The sequence below is a fragment of the Gracilinanus agilis genome, chromosome X (assembly GCF_016433145.1).
Source record: "Gracilinanus agilis isolate LMUSP501 chromosome X, AgileGrace, whole genome shotgun sequence".
NCBI classification, from domain to species: Eukaryota; Metazoa; Chordata; class Mammalia; order Didelphimorphia; family Didelphidae; genus Gracilinanus; species Gracilinanus agilis.
This window is the reverse complement of record NC_058136.1, coordinates 52,330,853-52,352,652: the sequence shown is the minus strand read 5'-3', so window position 1 is coordinate 52,352,652 and position 21,800 is coordinate 52,330,853.

Genomic DNA, 21,800 nt, shown 5'->3' with positions numbered 1-21,800 from the left:
TAATATTATGTTATGTAAGAGATGTTTTGTGTTCTGTTAATTTGGGTATTTGGTGGGTTTTGGGATAAGTAATCCCCTCTTTTAATTATCATTTTCTCTATTACTATGTTTAAGGGTGGTGTTGGAACCACCTCCCACCTCCTTTTAGCTCTGATACTTGAAATCTGTACCATTAGGCTGTGAACCTGGCATGTAGCCAAGGATATCTTTAAAGGTTTTTCTAGAAAAATGGAGGGTATGATTTTCTAGTACACCCTTGTGAAGGAACCACCTTAGCGGGGGAGAGGGACATGGGAAGGCCTCTACCTCTGCTTCTTCCTCTGCCTTGAATTCAGCCTAAACAAGTCTCCTTCCCTTATTCCTCTCCCCTACCTCCACTGACTGGAGGAACAGGTTGTTTCAGCTTTGTAGGGCTCGGAGAATATTGGACTTCCTATCTTCCTATTGGTGTCTCAAACTGTAACCCCAGATCATCTAGCAGTAGTGATGAATTATTAGGAATCAAAGACAGACTGAACCCCAGTAAAGAGATTATACTATACCTAAGGGAAAATGTTTGGGGTATCCCATGAATGGGAAAAAAGAGCTTCCAGAAAGCAGGAGCTGTGAGTTACACAAGATATGCTCTCCAAGCTTGAACCCATACTCCTCTAGACTTTGTATGTACTTATAGAACAATATGTCACAGTCTTTTTGGGGTGGGGAGAGATGTTATATATCACTGATTTTAATGTGTCACCTTAGTAAATACCCTTTTCTAAAGGTTTCTTAAGGCAGTTGATATAATTCTCAAAAGATAATCTTAGATGGAAAAGCAATGGGAGTTGGAGATCATTACAATAAAGAATTATTCCTGACACCTCAATTACCCCTGAAATCCTGAAGGGGAAATGTGACTAAGCTCTGCTCATCCAATTTCTTTGGAAGACAGAGTTGGAATAAACATCTTCAGAGCTTATATAGCTTATATCCAACTCCCTCACCTAACAGATGAAGAATCTAAGACACAGAGAAGTCAGAAGACTGACATACTCAGGATCATATTTACTAAGCAGGATTCAAACTCAAGTCTTCTTGATTCCAAGTTCAACTCTATTCAATAGGTCACATAGCTCTCTTATAAAGGAGAGTTGGTAATGACTTGCCCAGGACCACACAGTCAGGATGTGACAGAAGTGATACTTGAACCCAAAGCTCTCAGGTTTTGAGGACAGACTTCTATCCATTATGCCATACTATTTCTAAGAGTTCTTATTTTTCTTTTTATTTCTCCTATTTGTTATGATTTTACTTTTTTTGGTAATTTTTTTGTACTCACCCTAGTCTACCCTCCAAATCTAACTCATCTGTTATATTCTCAGGTTCAAGGTCAATGAACAAGCATTTATTAAGTTATTACTATGTGCCACCACAACACTAAATATTGAGAACACAAAGAAAGATGAGAACAGTCTCTGTCCTTAAGAAATCTACATGATAATGGAAAAGACACCATGTCAATAACTAGTTCTGTGCTTGTATAATCTCCAATTGTCAGTGACTGTTGTATGATAGTAATAAATGAAACAAAAATGAATAAAAGGAGCAGAAATATTTGCATCCTTTGATGGATCTGTGTGATCTCATTGATCCAAGTCATGAATTCAGCAACAAAAATCATAATTCCCTGCTGGGCCATCCTTTGTAACTCTTTAGTAAATCTCCCCCAGAAGTCCACCCACTACACTGGAGCTCTATCTGGTTGGCTTGCCATTGCACAGATGCCAATGGAATATGCAGGATTTCCACTGGTTCTTTTTTCCTCTGCCCACACAAGTAGTCAACCTTCTTTTCCAGTGCTGCATCCCTCCAATGGTCTCCTTATACCACTTCTCATGTACAACTCAGTACAATACAGTTGTTACTGGTTTGTAGCTTGCCCATAGCAGTTCTCTTCTCTCTATTACAATTCAGTCACAAGTCAGTCCCCCAACACTTTATCTGCAATCATTTCTAGATAATCACTTCATTTTTTTCTTGTTTACACCTGGTTCATTCTTTGATTTAATTGATTAACTTAATGCAGAGTCCAGGTAAGCTTCACTCATACTTAAATGAGGAAACTGAGTCCAGGAAAAAGAAGACTTTCTTTTTACCCCTAAAGGACACATAGTGGCACTCAAGCCTAGAGTTCAGGTCTTTTGGCTCTCATTCAGTACTGTACATAGTATGCTATTAGGCTAAACCACCAGAAAAAATATTTCCTGGGACAGGAAACGATGGATAGTTAGATGTTGATGAAGTTGATGATGTTGATGCTATGGATGATGATGTTGTTGTTGATGCTACTGTTCATGGTGATGATTTTGTTGTTGATGTCAGTGGTGATGATGTTGGTGATTGTGATGATGATGATGATGTTATTGATGATGTCAATGATGATTGTGATGATGATGATGATGTCAATGATGATGTGGATGATGATGTCAAAATTGATGATGGTGATAATGTTGGTGATGATGATGTTGGTGGTGATGATGATGATGTCAATGTTGCTGATGTTGCTGATGGTGATGATGTTGCTTTTGTTAGTGATGATGTTGTTGGTGATGAGGTTGCTTTTGATAGTGAAGATTTTGATGATGTCAATGATGGTGTTATTGGTGATGAGGTTGCTTTTGATAGCAATTATGTTGATGATGTTGGTGATGTTGGTGATGATGTTGTTGGTAATGATGTTGCTTTTGATAGTGATGGTGTTGATGATGTTGAGGGTGATGATGTTGATGATGTCTATGATGATGTTGGTGGTGATGATATTGTCAATGATGATGTTGTTGGTGATGATGTTGTTTCTTCTGCTGATGTTGGTGGTGGTGATGATATTGTTGCTGCTACTGCTGATGTTGTGGGGGATGATGTTTTTGATAGTGATGATGTTAATGATGTCGATGTTGATGATGTTGTTGATGGTGATATTGTTGGTGATTATGATGTCATGGATTATGATGTAGATATTAATGATGTTGTAGTTGATGGTGATGATGTTGATGGTGTTATGATGTTGATGTTGGTGTTGGTGTTGATGATGGTGATTGAATTTGGTGTTGGAGGTTTTCCTTCCATTTGAACCTTTCTGACCGTTATCACTATAATGATTAAAATTTTCATGGAGACTGTCTCCAACCTCTTTCAACTTTTCATATATTGGTCTTCTCCCTCCCTAACCCCATGCGCTTCTTTATGAAATATAAAATTACTCCATTTTCTTTCTTTTCCCATTTCTCTTAGTATTATACTCTTTTTTACCCATATACATCTATTTGACATTTCATCCTGTACAGTTTGTCACTGTTCCCTCTAAGTATACTTCTTAAAGCTACTATGATGATAATAACATTTTTAAGAATTGTCAATATCATCTTTTCTCATAGGAATACAATCATTTGAACTTATTGAGTCCATTAAAAAGTTCTTATTTGGTTTTTTCCATTTCTTAATTACCTTTTGGTGATTCTCTTGAGTTCTGTGTTTGGGCATCAAATTTGCTGTTTAAGTCAGGTCTTTTCTTTAGGAATACTTGGAAATCTTCTATTTTATTAAATGACCATACTTTCCCCCACAAGAATGTAGTTAATTTTTATGGGTAGTTGATTCTTGGTTGTAGATTCAGTTCCCTTGCTTTCCAGAATATCATATTCCATGCCTTCCAGTCCCTCAGTGTGGAAGCAGCCAAGTCCTTTGTTATCCTAACTGTGGTTCCATGATATCTGAATGGTTTCTTCTTAGCAGCTTGTAGTGTTGTTTCCTTGGTCTGGTAGTTCTGGAATTTGGCTATAACATTCTTGGGCACTGTCAATTGGGGATTAAAAGCAGGAGGTGATCTGTGAACTCTTTCAATCTCCACTTTTCCCTCTTGTTCAAGAATGTCAGGGCAGTTTTCTTGGATAATTTCATGTAGAATAATGTCCAGACTTTTTCTTTTGATATGATTTTCAGGTAGTCCAATAATTCTTAAATTGTCTCTTCTGGATCTATTTTCAAGGTCTGTGGTTTTATCAACGAGGTGTTTCATATTTTCCTCCATTTTTCATTCTTTTGATTTTATTTTATAGACTCTTGATGCCTTGTGAAGTAATTTGCTTTTCGTTGTTGCATTCTAATTTTTAAAAATTTTTTTTTTATTTTTTTAAAGCCCTTACCTTCCATTTTGGAGTCAATACTGTGTATTGGCTCCAAGGCAGAAGAGTGGTAAGGGTAGGCAATGGGGGTCAAGTGACTTGCCCAGGGTTACACAGCTGGGAAGAGTGTGAGGTCAGATTTGAACCTAGGACCTCCCATCTCTAGGCCTGGCTCTCAATCCACTGAGCTACCCAGCTGCTCCCAGCATTCTAATTTTTAAAGACTGAATTTTTGGCCACCCTTCTCCTTCTACTCGGTTTTTCTTTGTAGGTAATCTTTCACTTTCTTTGTCTCATTTTCAGGTTGGTCAATTCTGACTTTCAGGACACTATTTTCTTGTTTTAGTTCATATGCCTCTGTTTCCAGATGACTTATTTTGCTTGTGAAGTTCTTTTCCCAGTTGTCTTCAGCCTCTCTTAATTGTTTATTGATTTGTGCTTTGAGTTCTTCCAAAGCCCGAGTCCAATTCACTGGAGTTTCTCCAATTTTTCTTGGTGTTCCTTGGTCCTCTTCTATTAATTTGCTTTTTGTTCATTACCTGGATAGAAGTTATTGATTGTAATTTCTTTTTTCCTTTTCTGTTGTATACTCATATTTTTTTCCTTCTTTCCCCCCATCATTGGCTATAATCCTGCTCCTCTGATTATTTACTGGATCTGTGGGTTTGGGCTATTCTGTCCTGAAGGGGCTTCTTCTCTGCTCTGCTGATTGACTATATTAGGATGATGGAGTATTCATGAGCCCTGAGGTCAGATCTTCCCCAACTGGCAGAAGAGGCTGAAGGTTTAGGTCAGTGTTTCCCAAACTTTTTTGGCCTACCACCCCCTTTCCATAAAAAATATTACCTAGCCCCCTTGAAATTAATTTTTTTGAATTTTAATAGCAATTAATAGGATAGATAAATGCACGTGGCCATCACCGCCTCCTGGATCACTGCAGCACCCACCAGGGGGGCGGTATCATCCACTTTGGGAATCACTGGATTAGGTGAAGGTTTGGAGGTTTAGATAATCACTTGTTATCAGTCTAATGAAATCCAGGGCCAGTATACCTTAGTGGAGGGAGTTTCTGCCCTGAAAGTTGTCCACAGGAGTGGAATCAGGTTCAGTCCCAGCAATCACCAAATATGGTCATTAAATAGGCTGGCAAAGGAAGTAGAGGAGAATATACCAAGGGAATGAATGTAACTGACCTTTAGAAAGTTCTCAAATATGTAACTGGATTTCTTATAACAATCTAATGTGATTGATATGACAATTTTTTTACATGGCCAGAAAAGGGATTTAAAAGATACAAGAAACAAAGGATCATATTTCCTGGCATGCCAGAAAACAAGAACCTAGCTTCAAGTAAACACCTTTAAATATAGATGTTTAGGGATGTCAGTGGTATAAAACAACAACAGCAGCAACCTGGAAGTATTCAATAATAAAGGGGCAGAGTGTGAAAATTATTTTATCCTGCACAAGAGGATTCTTCTAAGACGGGGAAAATGGTATATATAAATCAAGGCTACTTGAAAATTCAACAAGACCAACCTATCAGCTGAATAACATTGTAACCAGGTTTATCTATTTTAAATTGAGATTATATTCAGTTGGAAACCACTGGAAAGCTTCAGAATTTTTCTCCAGTTGCCTGGCAAACTAGTAAAATTCTGGGTAATGATTGTTTGAGATTAATCACTAAATTTGTTAATTTTATAGTGTCTCTATACTTGAGAGTCACAGAATCACAGACTTCATAGGGAGTCCATCTGGGCCAACTTTTACCTGGCCTAGAATCCTTTTCTAATATGTTCTAAAAAGCATCATCTTGGATTTGATTGAAGACCACCTCACTTTCCAAGAATCAACTACTTACCTAAGGAACTTCTTTCCACTTTGGTATAACTCTATAGATTTTGAGCTGAATGGGACTTTAGAGGACACAGTCCAACTCCCTCTTTTAACATATGAAGTCTGTAGATATTAAGTAATTCACTCATGATTGAACGATTTAGGGTTAGAATATGTGGCCAGGCTGGGACTAGAATCTAAATCTTCCCAGAAAATATGAAGTCCAACACTCTATTCACTATGTACCTCTAGTATTGTTCCCCTTTTACACAGAATCTAAATTTCTTTTTGCAACTTCTACCCATTACTTCTAAATCTAACCTTTGTGGCCAAGTAGAACAATTCAAATCACTCTTCCACATAATGGCTCTTCATATACTTGAAGCCAGTTATCTTGTACCTTGTCCTAAGTTTCTTTAGACTAAATATCCTTAATTATTTAACTAATCCTCCCATGGTGTGGTCTTAAGGAAATGTAATCTCCTAGTTTCTCTCCTTTGTACATTTTCCAGGTTATTCTTCAGTCCTTTCCAAAATCCTCCATAATCACCGAACATTTTAGATTTACGTAGCTAGGGCAGACTACAGTAGGTCTTGCCATTTCCCTAGATCTTGAATCTTTACCTCCCTTATTATTCAATCCAAAATTGTAAATTTGCTACTTTGGTAGCCATCCTCTTGAGCTTGCACTTCATTAAAAACACTAGATCTTTTTCAGATCAGATACCTTCTTCAACTTATACTTAGGAATTGCTTTTTACTCCAACTATGAGATAATGAATGGTAATCACTACTGATTGTATAATACATTGATGTTTACAAAATACTTTATAGATTTTTGCATTGGACTTTCCCAACAACTCTGAGATAGTTGTTATTGTTATTACTATTATTATTATCATTTTACAGTGTAGTGAATTTCTAAGTTGTATTTGACTCCAAGTTCAGTGCTTTATCCATTAGAGGTAGCTCAGTGGCTTAGTGGCTAGAGCTCTGGGCCTGGAGACAGGAAAATTTGAGTAGAGATCGGACCTCAGACACTTACTAGCTGTGTGACCCAGGCAACTCACTTAGCTTCTATTTGCCTTGTTTTCTCAACTACAAAATGGGGATAATAATAGCATAGTTGATGGTATACAATAAGTGTTATGTAAATGCTTTTTTCCCTTCCCTTCCCTCTTATTACATCCCTTTGCCTCGTTCCCAATTCAGTTTTGCCTTATTGATTAATTTCCACAATTTAGCCTGTAAAACTTTTTGATCTGGTTTCTGTTATCAAAAATGTTCAGTCTCCTACATCTGCATTATCTGAAAATTTGATAGGTATGCTACCTATGCTTTCGTTCAAGTCAGTGATAAAACCAGTAAGCAGGACAAGGCCCAGCACATATATGTGGGAGAACTCTATTGAAGACTCACTAACATGTTGGCATCAACATATTAAGGACCACTATGGGGTCTGATCATTCAACTATAACAATAATATCATCCATTTTCACTCCTCATCTACCCTTATGACTTGCTGCTATTGTATAACAGAACACTACCCAGAGGTTTTTCCTATCCTAAGATATCCCAAGGCCAGACAATGAAAATATCTTTTGAGAGAGACTATCAAAGTTTAGTGCCAAGTGGCCTTGAGTTCCAGACTAACCAGGGAGGAGAGGTCTATGAAATAGTGACTTTCTCCTATTCCCCATATGGCTGTGAAAGTTGGACCTATCACACATCTCACATCTGGCTCTATGAGTAATTACATCAATTCTGTCTATGAGCTCTGCTCATCTGGGAAGTCCTGGATGGTAATTAATCTAACAGCACTTAAGCACTATTTACCATAATGGTGTGACTGGGCTACTCAATTATTACAAAACATTTGTACTGTGCTTTTGAGTGTCTTTTCATTTTACATTTTGTTTTGACACAATAGTCACTTACCCAAATAAACAACCCTCCCCTCACAGTACCTTCCCATCTAAAAATAAAGGAAGATGAATCATTTAATTCAGAGATTATGGCGCATAGTGCATGTTGCTTTCAACTCTTGTTTACAACTTGTTAACAGGAAGGAAAGCTGTGTGCTTTAGTTTTAGTCATTTGATACATATGTTGCCCATTGTATTTGAATTGAATCCTGATTCCTTTTAGTATTGCTTTCCTTTATAATACTGTAGGAAAGAGTGCCTATTGGCTTTTTCATTCTTCTCTCTGTTGGTTCAGACAAGTCTTCCCACACTTTTCAGAATTCCTCATATGTATTCATTTTTGCACAATAAGATTCCCTTATATTTCTATGCTACCATTTATTCAGCCCAATCATTGGATACGTGGTTTCTTTGCAACTTCTCCCTTTTACAAATGTGCCCTTTGGCACATATGGTACCTTGCTGGTAAGGAACAAAAGGTACGAAGAATATGGAAACTTGTCTGTCATACTTACCATTTCTTTTGCAGAACAGATTAACAAATTCCCAGTTCTAACAGCAGTGAATTACTGTCCTTATTCCCATGGCCCCTCCAACAATAACTTTCCCCATCTTTTGACATCTTTGCCACATTGATGAGTGTAAGATGAAACCTCTGAGATGTCTAATTTCCATTTCTCTTATTTTTTCCATTTGCTCTCTTTTTTTAAATTTTAATTTTGAATATTTTCCCCTAGTTACATGTTTCATGTTCTTTCCCTCTCCCCTTGATCCCCCCACCCCCATAGCTGATGCACAATTCCACTGGGTTTTACATGTATCTTTGATTAAGACTTAATTCCATATTATTAATAGTTGGACTAGAGTATTCGTTTATTGTCTACATTCCCAATAATATTCCCATCAGGCCATGTGATCAAGCAGTTGTTTTTCCTCTGTGCTTCTCCTCCCACAGTTCTTCCTCTGAGTGTGGCTAGTTTTCTTTCTCATATGTCACTCAGCCTTGCTCTGGATCCTTGCATTGCTGCTAGCAGAAAAGTCTGTTATGTTATGTACCACAGTGTATCAGTCTCTGTGTATAAGGCTCTCCTGGATCTGCTTCTTTCACTCTGCATCAATTTCTGAAGGTCATTCCAATTCACATGGAATTCCTCCATTTCATTATTCCTTTGAGTACAATAGTATTCCATCACCAGCAGATACCACAATTTTTTCAGCCATTTCCCAATCAAAGGATATTCCCTCGTTTTCCATTTTTTTTGCCACCACAAAGAACGTGGCTATAAATATTTATGTACAAGTCCTTTTCCTTATTATCTCTTTGAGGTATAAACCAAGCAGTGCTATGGCTGGATCAAAAGGCAGATAGTATTTTAAAGTCCTTTGGGCATAGTTCCAAATTGCCATCCAGAATGGTTGGATCAATTCACAATTCCACCAGCAATGCATTAATGTACCAATTTTGCCACATCCCTTCCAACATTGACCACTTTGCTTTCATGTTAGCTAATGTGCTAGGTGTGAGGTGGTACCTCAGAGTTGTTTTGATTTGCATTTCTCTCATTATAAGAGATTTTGAACACTTTTTCATGTGTTTGTTGATAGTTTTGACTTCTTTATCTGAAAATTGCCTATTCATATTTCTTGCCCATTTATCAGTTGAGAAATGGTTTGATTTTTTTGTACAATTGATTTAACTCCTTATAAATTTGAGTAATTAGACCTTTCTCCAAGATTTTTGTTATAAAGATTTTTTCCCAATTTGTTGCTTCGTTTCTAATTTTGATTGCTTTGGTTTTGTTTGCACAAAAACTTATTAGTTTAATGTAATCAAAATTATTTCTTTTACATTTTGTAGTTTTTTCTAACTCTTGCTTGCTTTTAAAATCTTTCCTTTCCCATACATCTGACAAGTATACAATTCTGTGCTCAGCTAATTTACTTATAGTTTCTTCATTTATATTCAATTCATTCACCCATTTTGAATTTATCTTGTTATAGGGTATGAAATGTTGATCTAGACCCAATCTCTCCCATATTGTTTTTCAGTTTTCCCAGCAGTTTTTGTCAAATAGTGAGTTTTTCCCCCAAAACTGGATTCTTTGGGTTTATCATAGGCTGTCTTGCTGAGGTTGCTTACCCCAAGTCTATTCCACTGATCCTCCCTTCTTTCTGATGATTTATGTGCATTTATTTTGTATCCTGCTACTTTGCTAAAGTTGATATTTACACTACCTTTTTAGTTGATTCTCTAGGATTTTTTAAGTAGACCATGATATCATCTGCAAAGAGTGATAGCTTAGTCTCCTCACTGCCTATTTTAATACCTTCAAATTCTTCTTCTTCTCTAATTGCTATTGCTAGTGTTTCCAGTACAGTGTTAAATAATAGAGGTGATAATGGGCGTCCTTGTTTCACTCCTGATCTTATTGGGAAGGCTTCTAATTTATCCCCATTGCAGATGATGTTTGTTGATGGTTTTAGATATATACTGTTTATTATTTTTAGGAAAGGACCTTCTATTCCTATACTTTCTACTGTTTTCAGTTGGAATGGGTGTTGTATCTTGTCAAAGGCTTTTTTAGCATCTATTGAGATAATCATGTGGTTTTTGTTGGTTTGATAGTTGATATGGTCAATTATGTGAATGGTTTTCCTAATGTTGAACCATCCTTGCATCCCTGGTATAAATCCCAATTGATCATAATGAATAACCCTCATGATCACTTGCTGGAGTCTTTTTGCTAGTCTTCTGTTTAAGATATTTCATATGTGTTCACTAAAGAGATTGGTCTGTAGTTTTCTTTTTCTGTTTTTGTTCTACCTGGCTTTGGGATCAGTACCATATTTGTGTCATAGAACTTCTTTGCTTATTATGTCAAATAGTTTGTATAGTATTGGAATTCGTTGTTTTTTGGAGGTTTGATAGAATTCACTTGTGAATCCATCAGGCCCTGGCGATTTTTTCTTAGGGAGTTCTTTGATGACTTGTTCATTATTTTGGGGATTATTTAATTATTCTTTTTCTTCTACTGTTAATCTAGGCAATTTTATATTTTTGTAAATATTAATCCATCTCACCTAAGTTGCTATATTTATTGCCATATAATTGGGCAAAATAGTTTTTAATGATTGCCTTGATTTCCTCTTCATTAGAGGTCCATTTCTCTTATTAGTAGTAGTATGGAACTTTTATACTCGCAGATTGTTTGCATTTCTTCTTTGGAAAATGTTGGTATCCTTTGATCATTTGTGTGTTGGGGAATGCCGTATTGTTTTACAGATTTGTAACATTTCCTTATAGAATCTGTATGACAGACTTTTTATCAAAGATGTCATACAAAGATATCTCCTATATCCATATATTTTTCTAGCTGTTTTTGCATTTGTTCACAAAAACTCTTTTAATAATAAATAATTATAATTTTCTGTTTTGTCCTTTATAGTCCCTTCAGTTTCATGTCTCACTATAAATTCTTTCTCTACCCCAAACAGTTTAAAATATAACCTTCCACTGTCCTCTGTTTTTATGGTGTGATTTTAATTTGCCATTATGATTCAAAGCATTTACATATCCATTATGTTACTTGATGTGGACAACAACACTATATGGTAGACAGAACAGGTGGTGTTATTCCCATTTTACTTAGGGGAAAATTGAGTCTCAGAGAGTAAATAATTTACTCAATGCCATATACTTGGGGTGTCCTAGTAACTAGTGAGAGCCAGAGAGGAGTAATTTATAGCAGAGAAGGAGGAAAGTCTGACCACAAGCTGGCATATTAGCTCTTCTCTACAAACCTCCTCAACCCTCCAGCTTCAAAATAAAGAAATTATATGCCAGATGTCAAGTAATTAGATCTAAATCCTTAAGGTAAGAAGACAAAGGTGCAGAAGGTAAGATTCGAACTTTAGGACTTAGAATCCTTTCTTAGTGCCCCCACCACTCACCTCTAACTGCTAGCAAAACGTGGTGGGGGTTGGCTAGCCCTAGAATGAGGATTACCCACTGTGTCAGTTCCCCACCTTACCTAAGCCTTTTTTCCTTTTCCTCTTATTCATAAACAGCAAATGCTGGCTCTGTTCATACACATGAAGGGAATGATGACAGCAGAAGGAGAAATTAGATGGGTTAAAAACAAGCCTGCAGAGATGGCTGTTTTGTGTTTGAGGTAAAGGTGACTGGAAACCCAATTAGGACTAATCTATTACCCTGAAGGTTACTCAGGGCACGGACTAAGGCTGGGAAACCCCATATATCAAATTCAAAGAAGCAAAGACAGCCCTACTGCCCAGACTCAGAGGGCTGCTGCATCAGTTAAGAGTGCAAGACTAGGAAATGAATGACAGGGGAATACAAAGGAAAAACTGAAGCAGCAAACCAAGAGAAAATGCCTCAGCCCTAGTCTAGCCCAGTAGCCTGAGAAACGAAAAGAAAGAATCCTAAAAATTCAGAAGGAAAAATGGGCAAAACTGAACAAACCAGACCAAAATGCAGTAAGAAAATATTTTAAAATAAGGGAATACTAGATAATAGCTAAAATGTTTATACTACTTTTATATATTACAATTTTATCTGGGATTTGCAACGTGCTTTATTCTTTTGATTTTCATAAGAATCCGGTGTGGAAGCTGCTATTATTATGATCATTTTGGAAATGACAAAACCGAGGTTAAGAGAGCTTAAAGAACTTGCCCATTATCACACAAAGTGAGCCAGTGGTGTCTGAGTAAAAGACAGAATCCTATTCATGCTAACTAACACCTTTTCTGAGATCATGCCAAGGCAACTTTCCCTCCCAAAATAAAACAAGAAACCTCAGAATGGCTCAGATAAATATAATTAATAGAAGAAAAAAGTAGGAATTAATTTTGTTCAGAAATAAGAGTTCTTGATACAGAATTCAGAGAGCTTAAAACAGAATTTAAAAACAATTAGCAGGCTGGGGAAAATGGAATCCGTGATAGAGAATCTCTGTCAAGAAGTGGAAGAGGTTAACAGATTCAGGAACAAAGAAGACTAAAGCAGAAGGGAAGTTGGCAGAGTAGAAAAAAGACAAAAGCATTCAAATAATAGATCAGTCTTTACATAGCAGCTAGTGGACCAACCTGCCCAGTGAAAGCAGGCTCAGTGAACACAGCCAGGTAACCCACTGAGCCCAGAAGTGTAACATGGCCAATTAAGAAAGATTGTGAGGATATCCAAGAAGAACACTGGGAACCTTGCCGTTTGGGAGGCATAAATTTCCCACATCATAAACACAGCACCGGGTACAATCTGTGTACCTGGTATAACCCTCTTCCAGTGCACCTTATTTGTGAGTTTGAATTGGGGTGAGATGTGCCCCTGAGACACTACACTGAAACGTACTTGCCTCAGTAAAACAAAAGGAATTCTTAAAAGCTTTATTGCAACAAGGTGTCTACCATGTACATGAGAAGATCATGAACATGTTTTTAAAAGGTTTTAAACTAGAATTTCTTTTTTGTGATCAAGAAAAGTCTGTTTTCTTTCCTGCCCACCTCCACATTCCCCACTGAGGAAGCAAGAAAAACAACTCCTGTTAAAAACATGTATAATCAAACAAAACAAAGTCCTACATCATTCATAGCTTTAAAAAATCATTCTGCACTCAGAGCCCATCAATATTCTTTCAGAAAGCAGGTAACCATGTTTTATTGTGTATCCAAGACCATAGAGTATTCACATCATTGCAGTCATAGACATCATTTTTGTCCAATGATTCCATCTGCATATCAAAAATAGAAAACATACTTGAGTTTATCATGCATGTTAGACATTTCCATGAAGAATAGACTGTTACTGTTTAATGTCCAAATGGAAAAAATCTCCAAAGCAATAACATCAGCAACAATAAATGCGACATATCATTTTCAAGTTTATATACATTATCTCGTTTTGATGGATGATGAGGTTCTCTAGGTATTCTGCTTTTGCATCAAGCTTCTGGCATCAAGTTTAGGTATACCATGAACCCACCTCAAGGTCCAGGACTACTCAAAGAAGGACAGTCTAACATGAATAAGGCACATTACCCATACTAGGACAGGTGATTGGAGGGGTAACCCATTTGAATATATGTATATACATAGACACATATATGTATACATACACAGATATGTGTGTATGTGATTATACAAAGATGGACTAACTTAGAGGCAAAGTGGTATTGGTCTAATAGACTTAGAGCCTGAAGCCTCCTTTTCGAGTCCATAATATTTTGTCATTTAGTACTCTGGGAAAATCTGTTCATCTTTGAGTGCTTTAAGGAACTCTCTAGGACTTCTCTACTGAGTCTTAGACTTAGGCTGGTGGAGAGGGTTTCTATGCTGCCAAAAGCCAAGATCCTTCATATATTTGATGATTAGTAGCTTACAGGTGTCCAGCTTTTTATAGTTACAGAGTGCTTCACATCCATTATCTCCTTTGATTCCCACTGTTACCCTAAGGGCAGATATTATTGCCACTTGACAGGTGAGGACACTGGCTCTGAGAAGTGTGCCTTGCCCAGGTCACATGGCTATGGAGAGGTAGAGCCAGGATTTAAAACTACTTCTTATTGATCCAGACCTAGTGTCTTTCCTACTAGAAAAGAACCTTGATTGTATTTTCAGTTTGGAATGGTCCCTCATAGCCAAGTTCACCAACTAGAAGCAAATGATTTGGGTTTTGTAGAGAGTTATATTGAATACTGAGAATTTGTTGAGGTGCAAAGCAGTGGGAAGTCATAGGATTTCCATTAAAATCTTGATTCTGAGTGCATAAGTCAGACCAAAGAGTTAAAAAAAAGTAAAGAGCACTTTCTGTCTTCTATTATCTTGTCCCAATGAATATATGAAAGAAGTTCCTTTTCTGATATGACCTACCTCCTTCCCAGAGCTATCTCAGGATCCTGCCTGTGAGCCAAACACTCTTATCACAACAATGAACATTTGCCTTAGTGTACTGGGAATAAGTTGATGGTCTCCAACTCATTTTTAAATTCTGAGTTTGGGGAACCTGTCATTATTGAAACCACCAGATAAATGGTTCATTCATTATATATCTCCCCAGCTACAGAAATAATCTCTAGTAATGGTCTAGGGATTGGGCTTTCCAGCAAGGAGGCATAAAGAGAGGCTTGCCAGACCATGTGTATCCTTCAATAAGAATGAAATTTGCCAAGCTGCACCCTCCCACCCAGTGACACACAGAGCCTGTGTGCATTATACATCTGGATTAACTACAGATGTGAATGAGATATATTGAATACCAGTGAAGCCTAGGAATTCTGAAAGGAATTCATACCTGGGAGCCAGGAAAACCCAGTGGATGATATAGTGCAAAGGGAGTGGAATAAGTAAGGACCTTCAACACCTCCCCCCCAACACACACACACACACACACACACACACACACACACACACACACACACACACACACATTGTCTGGAACATATGGGCTTTTATAAACACTTAAATTCCACTATGAGTAACCATGATAAACAGCAGTCTATACACTTATGTGCTGTATCTATACACTTTATGTTCCCTTGGCTGCTTGCTTCTTCTCCCTTTGGGCAGGGGAGGGAAATGTGCATCTTGGTCGCTATCCTTGGTGCTGCTACTGCCACCACCTAGGAGATTACCATTAAACTGTCTCTCAGCAGCTTCTCATCTGCTCTGCTTCAGCTGCTATCCCTGGGTGAGCATTCTCTCCCTCTCCCTTTTTTTTTTACTGTTTTTGTGACCTTTCTCAGTTCCTTCTATATCAATAAATCATGCGATGTGGTGTTTCCTTGCTCCAAGAATGAAAACTAAAGATCTTAATATTCTATGTAGGTCCCCCCAATCTGTGGAACATATACGACATCTGTAAAATGAAGAGGTTGGATTGGGTGACTAAGGCTCCCTTCAGCTCTAAATTTGTATCTGTGATCAGGAGAAGTTAATATGTCAGAAAGTTAACCTGTTCTAACTGGAGACATTGCTATTGAACTCTTGCTTAAAAATTACTCAGAGGAAATTTCTAATGGAAATTTCCAAAGGGAGAGGGAATAAGATAAGTGCCACCCCACCCCACCGTTCTTCAACTTTTATGAACCCTATGTCAAAAAGAAGCAAGGAAAAAAGTGTGTGTGTGTGTGTGTGTGTGTGTGTGTGTGTGTGTGTGGCAGAAAGCAGGGGAAATAAAAATGGGAAATTTAATTAGACTTTTAGACTGAAACCAATATTAAGTCTGAGGTTTCAGTGATGCACACGTGAGCTATTTTCCTTTTTTTCCCCTTTTTCCCTTAGTGATTTTATAGGTCTTGGGATACATTCCATGTTCATCCTTACTCTGCTAATATTTAAATCCTTCTACTTATATTTATTAAAACTCTACATGCGCTAATATTTGCGGTTTTGTCTAGGCTCTCCTACTGTCAGGATTACAGAGATGTTTGTGAGAAGCACTAGAGAAATGTAGAGATAGAAAACAGTGGGGTGAAGAACTGGGGAGACAATTAATTGACTGCCTGACATGTATTTTAGGTGTGTGACAGGTAGTAATTAAGCCTGCTTAATTATTTTCTGAATCTCTGTCTGAGAAATAGTGGCAAAACTGAATAGAACTAATGAAAGGCTGAATCACTATAATCAAAATAATCTTTTCTCCAGGAAGAAAACTTCAACCCCATTTGAGCCTCTCTGCATGTGCATGTGTATGTCTTTTTTTCTGTAAAGAAAACACAGTCAGATTACTTTAGCAGTTGGGGGTGGGGGAGTTCTGGCCAAAGGCATTGATTCTTGTATTTAAAGGAGTATTATTTAATTCTGGGAAAGGGACTTTAGATAATTATAGCTAAAGATTGTTAACAAAGGAGAAGGGTTGTGGCCAGGATTGTATAACCTTGTGAGTAATTTGGTAATCTTGTAGGCATCCTGTGGGTAGAGATGAAGAAACAGCCTTCAATTCAGTTTTCACTTATGACCAAGTACAAAGCACTGTCTTTGGTTCTCCAAATACAGTGACAAAAATGAAACTGTCCCTGCCCTCAAGATATTTAATTTGGTTGCCTCTATTTCCCCATTTAAACGTTCTCATAAATCTCAGGCTGATTTCACAATATGTCACCCTTCTCAATGGTTAGGACATGGCAGACTCCCAATATGTCTCTAAAGTGGTCTTTTTGATTGATTGGTTTCCTATCCCACTTTCATACTTGAGGTTTTGAGCAGATAATTAAAAACTATATTATCACAAATTTGATTTTGTTCTTTTAAATCTAACTTCTTATTCTACTTGACTAATACTGTTTTCTTTATCCTTTCCAGGAGTCCAGAAGAGATGCCAGTTCCATTCGGTGTACCCTGAAGTTTTCTGGTAAGCATATGTGTGTACCAATATTATAAACAACTTTGTTTTTAATAAGATTCATTTTTCAAACATCTCCCTCCTCTTCCATTTTATCAGCAAACATTCACATGTGATAAAGATTAAAAAGAAAAAAATTCAGCAAAACCAAATAGCACACACTGAGTAATCCGATAACAGGTATAAGTATATTATCCCTTCTCAGACTCTGGAATGAAGGGAGGGAGATGTCTTTTTCTCATCTCTTCTTCAGATCCTAACTTCTTTTTTATAATTATGAATCATTCATGGAAATTTATTTTCTTTTACATTGGATTGTGTACATTGTTTTCCTTGTAATCTTACTTCACTTTGGTTCATGTATGTATTTTCATGTTTCTCTGAATTCTTTGCATTGATCAAATTTTATTTGCCATCATGTTTTGTTACATTTATGCATCATAGTTTCTATAGTCATTCCCTAATCACTGGGTACCTAATTTGTTTCCAGTTCTCTAGGGCAAAATATCATGTTATCGATAAATGGAGATTGTTTTGTCTCATCTTTGCCAACGTTCACGCTTTTCACTTATTTCTCTTACCTTATTATTAATGGGAACATAATCAAAGTGAGGAAAGTATAACTCTTAAACTCCTTGATATTTGGAAGCTCACCTCATGACATGTGTAAGAAGGCCCTTTCTCCTCCCCCCCCCCACAGAGCACTCTTTTCTTTCTGCATTACCTGAGATTACTTGTCCTATCAATAGATGGGCAAGAAACTCATTTTTGATATCTTCTGTACATTGTTAATGGGAAGCACATAGGTGGGACTCTGAGAGTGTTGATTCTAGAAGCTGTTCTCCTTGCAGCTGTCCATAGAACTCTAAGAATAGTAGTAAGGAAACCAAGCTGCCAGTGTGAGTGCTCATTGGAGCATTAATGCTCCAAGGGAATGTGCTACACTGAGAGGGAACATCCTAGAGAATTTGAGGGTCTTTAACATTTTCAAGGACTCATTGGATAGATTTTTCCATTCAGGAATACCATTTGGGGGCTATCCTACTTTGTCGGGATCTGTAGGATTAAAATGATTGGATTTTTTCCTCTTTTGTTTGCAGTTCTAATTGGACAATCTGTTTGTCACCATGTTTCCTTACAAATCAGACCAATTCCTTTCATTATTAGTACTGTAGCTAATGCAATTAGCTTAAGGTTTTTCTATCCCTACTCTACTGGTGGCCAGCATTTTCCATAGACTACATTATATGATCCCTCAGAAATGTTCACTTTTCCCCTTTTTTTAAGGAGGAGCTGTAAGCAGATGCAGAATATTTACATTATTTTGCTATGAGCTGAGAGAGCTTGTCTGAGATCATTATGAACTTTTGGTCCATGGGATAAAGTAAGCCTGCTGGCCTAGAGACTCCTTGTAATCCACCCCAAATGTTTATATCTATCTGTGGGATTCTTTATCTCTTTGGGATTCTTTGAGTTCAGGTTCCTCCTTTAAGTATCCTACTTATCCTAGTGAAGGGTGAGTTAGAAACTGTAAAGGAATTTCCCTTGAGGTTGGTAGGAATCCTTTTGAGACAATTTCAGCTGTCCCATGATGAAAGGAACCAGAGAAATTTCTTGTCTGTACATTCAAGGGGATGGTCATCTTTTGAAAAAGAATGCTGGAGATATTTTTGTGTACTCTGTATAGAAAGGAACACCTGGAGATGTTTTGTACATGATCCCCAGTGGGATTTCCCTGTATGTTAAAGAGAATCATGGAAGAATTCTCCCCCAGAACAGTTTGATTTCTCACCTAAGGGTGAGGGGAGATGCCTAAGTCATCATTCCTAATGGGGAAAGCGTCTAGCGCAGCAATTAAGTTTAACTGCTCTCATCTGAGACCACAGCCCTGACAACCTCCCCTAACCCCTTTCCCTCGGCTCACCAGTGTTGTTTGCCCAAGGTTCTTTTTTTAGAGGATCTTGACTTCAAGTGATAACCTCCCAGATGACTCATCACACCTACTCTGGCTACTCTACGGAAATCCTATTGCTTTTGGTCTTCTCTCCAAAAGAGAAAATAAAAAGAGATACATACCCAAGTACAGTATGAATATGGCATTAGACCAGTCATTTATTCCAACAGAGAAAACAGGGATAGACATAAGAGAATCACAGAATGGATTAACAAAATGAGTTAAATAAGATTATTAATTTATCACTTCTTATACATTCAGATGGGAAACTAATACTCAAACCTTGTTGGTATATGAAACAGCCTTTGCGAGGCTACTTATGATAAATAAATAGTTTTGCATCATGTTACATATTGTCCCAGTTGTCACTGTTCAATCAAACAACCATGCTTGATCTTTCTGGTGGTCTTTCTCTGGTGCCACCCCTTCCTTTGGTGTCAGTCCATTCATGTTGTAATCTCTGCTCTCTCTCTCTAAACTTTTTAATGCTTGCTAGATCAATGCCAAGAATAGAAACAAGCAAAGGGGTCAAAGGAAGGCAGGGGTTGTGGTGTGGGCTTAGCTAGATGAGGCCATTATCTTCTGTCCCTTGCTGTAATCACAGATTATCATTTGGAGAGTTGCATCCAAGAGGGCTGCCAGCCAGAAGCTACCTTTTTTTAGTAGGTTTGGCACCCTGTTATCATTAGCTCTTCTAGCTGAAAAACCAACCTGACCAATAAATTGTACATGGTCAGAAGCTACCCTTCCTTTAACTTGCATGTCCAACAGAGTCACGAAAAGAATATTTGTACATGCTCTGCACATGGAGGGGAGGGAAAGGGAGAAAGCTCTCATGATAAAGGCAAGAGCGGGAGGTAAAGGGTGACTGGGCAGGAGATGAGTATGGCCCAAGGCAAATTGAGTCATTTCTAGTTAGAATGTATGACGTCATATATCTCCAGCCTTCAGCTGGCACACTCAATGAGTCGGGGGAGGATTACTCAGTGGCACCTCTAAGTTCTCATGTTCCCCTTCATGAAGCATTTGCCTTGTCCGCTGTTTATCTTCCCTTTAAATTCAGTTTTATTTTCTCTGTATCTGGTGCATCATTCTTTGTTCTGGGGCTTGGAGATTTTCAGTTTGTGCAAAACTGTTCTACCATCTTGCCAATAACTTTTACCTAATTGCTTTTTCTAGATTTTTTGAGTGGGAAGGATTTCTGGAAAACAACTATTAGATCATCCTGCCTTGTTCACAGAAGGCATTTATTCTGTGTGGACCACTTCAGTGTGCTTGTCTTCCATCTAGTAGTACTTTGATTTAAAGTGCCATTTCTGCTTGCATAAAGCTCAAAGTCTTCTTCCTGACCTTGTGATCCCAGGTCATTCTTTTTCTTTCCTTCCCTCTCGATCACTTGGGAACAGTCTCCCAATTCCTGGCCTAACGGCTCAGCCCTGCCTCTCAATTCAGAGCCAACAGTTATGTCCCTGGAGCTTCATCAGTTATAGGGTGGATGGAACTCTCTGGGGTGGGAGCCCATGAAATTGGAAAGCAGAAACAGATGGAGCCTTTAAGAGAGCCTGACCCTTAGCAATGATTTTAATGATTAGATAGGAGCCATATATTGGACCTTTGGAGGGCATAAGGGGCTGGAAAACTGTCCGTGTCAGGGGGGCATGTAAAAGAGAGGCTCTGAAATTTCTGATGAACCAGCATAACTTCTGCTAAGCAGTGTAAAACAAGTGTAGTTAAACTATGAGGGCCATTCTCTCCAACCAAGCTCTCCTGCCCAGATGCCCAAGGACAAAAGCTTCTGAGAATATTCAGATCAGTATTGGCAGGAGACACAGATGGCTGGTTAACCCATAAGATGGTTAGCAAGCTTTCCCAGGACCCATTAGCCACCAGGGAATGTTGAGCAGCTTCACTAAGCTAGCCCTAGACAGGTGGCAGGATGCCCAGTGACAGGCTTTTGTGTTTAGGCTCTGCCCCTATTTAAGATAACAATAGGAAATGGCCTATTACGTTGCTGTTGTGAATCGCTTGCCAAGATTGGGAGGACTGGGCAATATTTTTGGAAGTTCAGGTTTCCCTTTTTGCTTTGTTTGCCTTTTCTCCCCTATTTCACATGGTTCTCCCTCAAAGACAAATGGAAATGTTGAATGGTTTTGCGCCTAGCTCATCTTGCGTGGTCTCACATCTAATTGAAGTCAGCTCCCTGCCAAATAGCAGAGTGGCCTAACCTGGCATAGAAGAAGGCCTGAAGGACACCTGTGCCCATTGCAGGTGAATTCTGATGAGGCTGGGTTGTTGATTGTTTGCAATATTGCAAAGTGTTTGTTTTATAGAAGATGTTAACTATTATGGACAATCACTAGAGACATGGAATGTGACAGATTAATGAATGAACCAGCTGCCTCCTTTGGTCAGGAATCCACTTGCAGGCTTTGCTTGTTTCTTTTTTTAATCTCATAAAATAGGAAGTAATTTTAAAAAAAAAACCATAAAATGAACTATTGGTTGCTGATGTATGAAGCCTCCTTTTTAAAAGCAACATGGCTTGTAGGTGTTGGTAGTGGGGT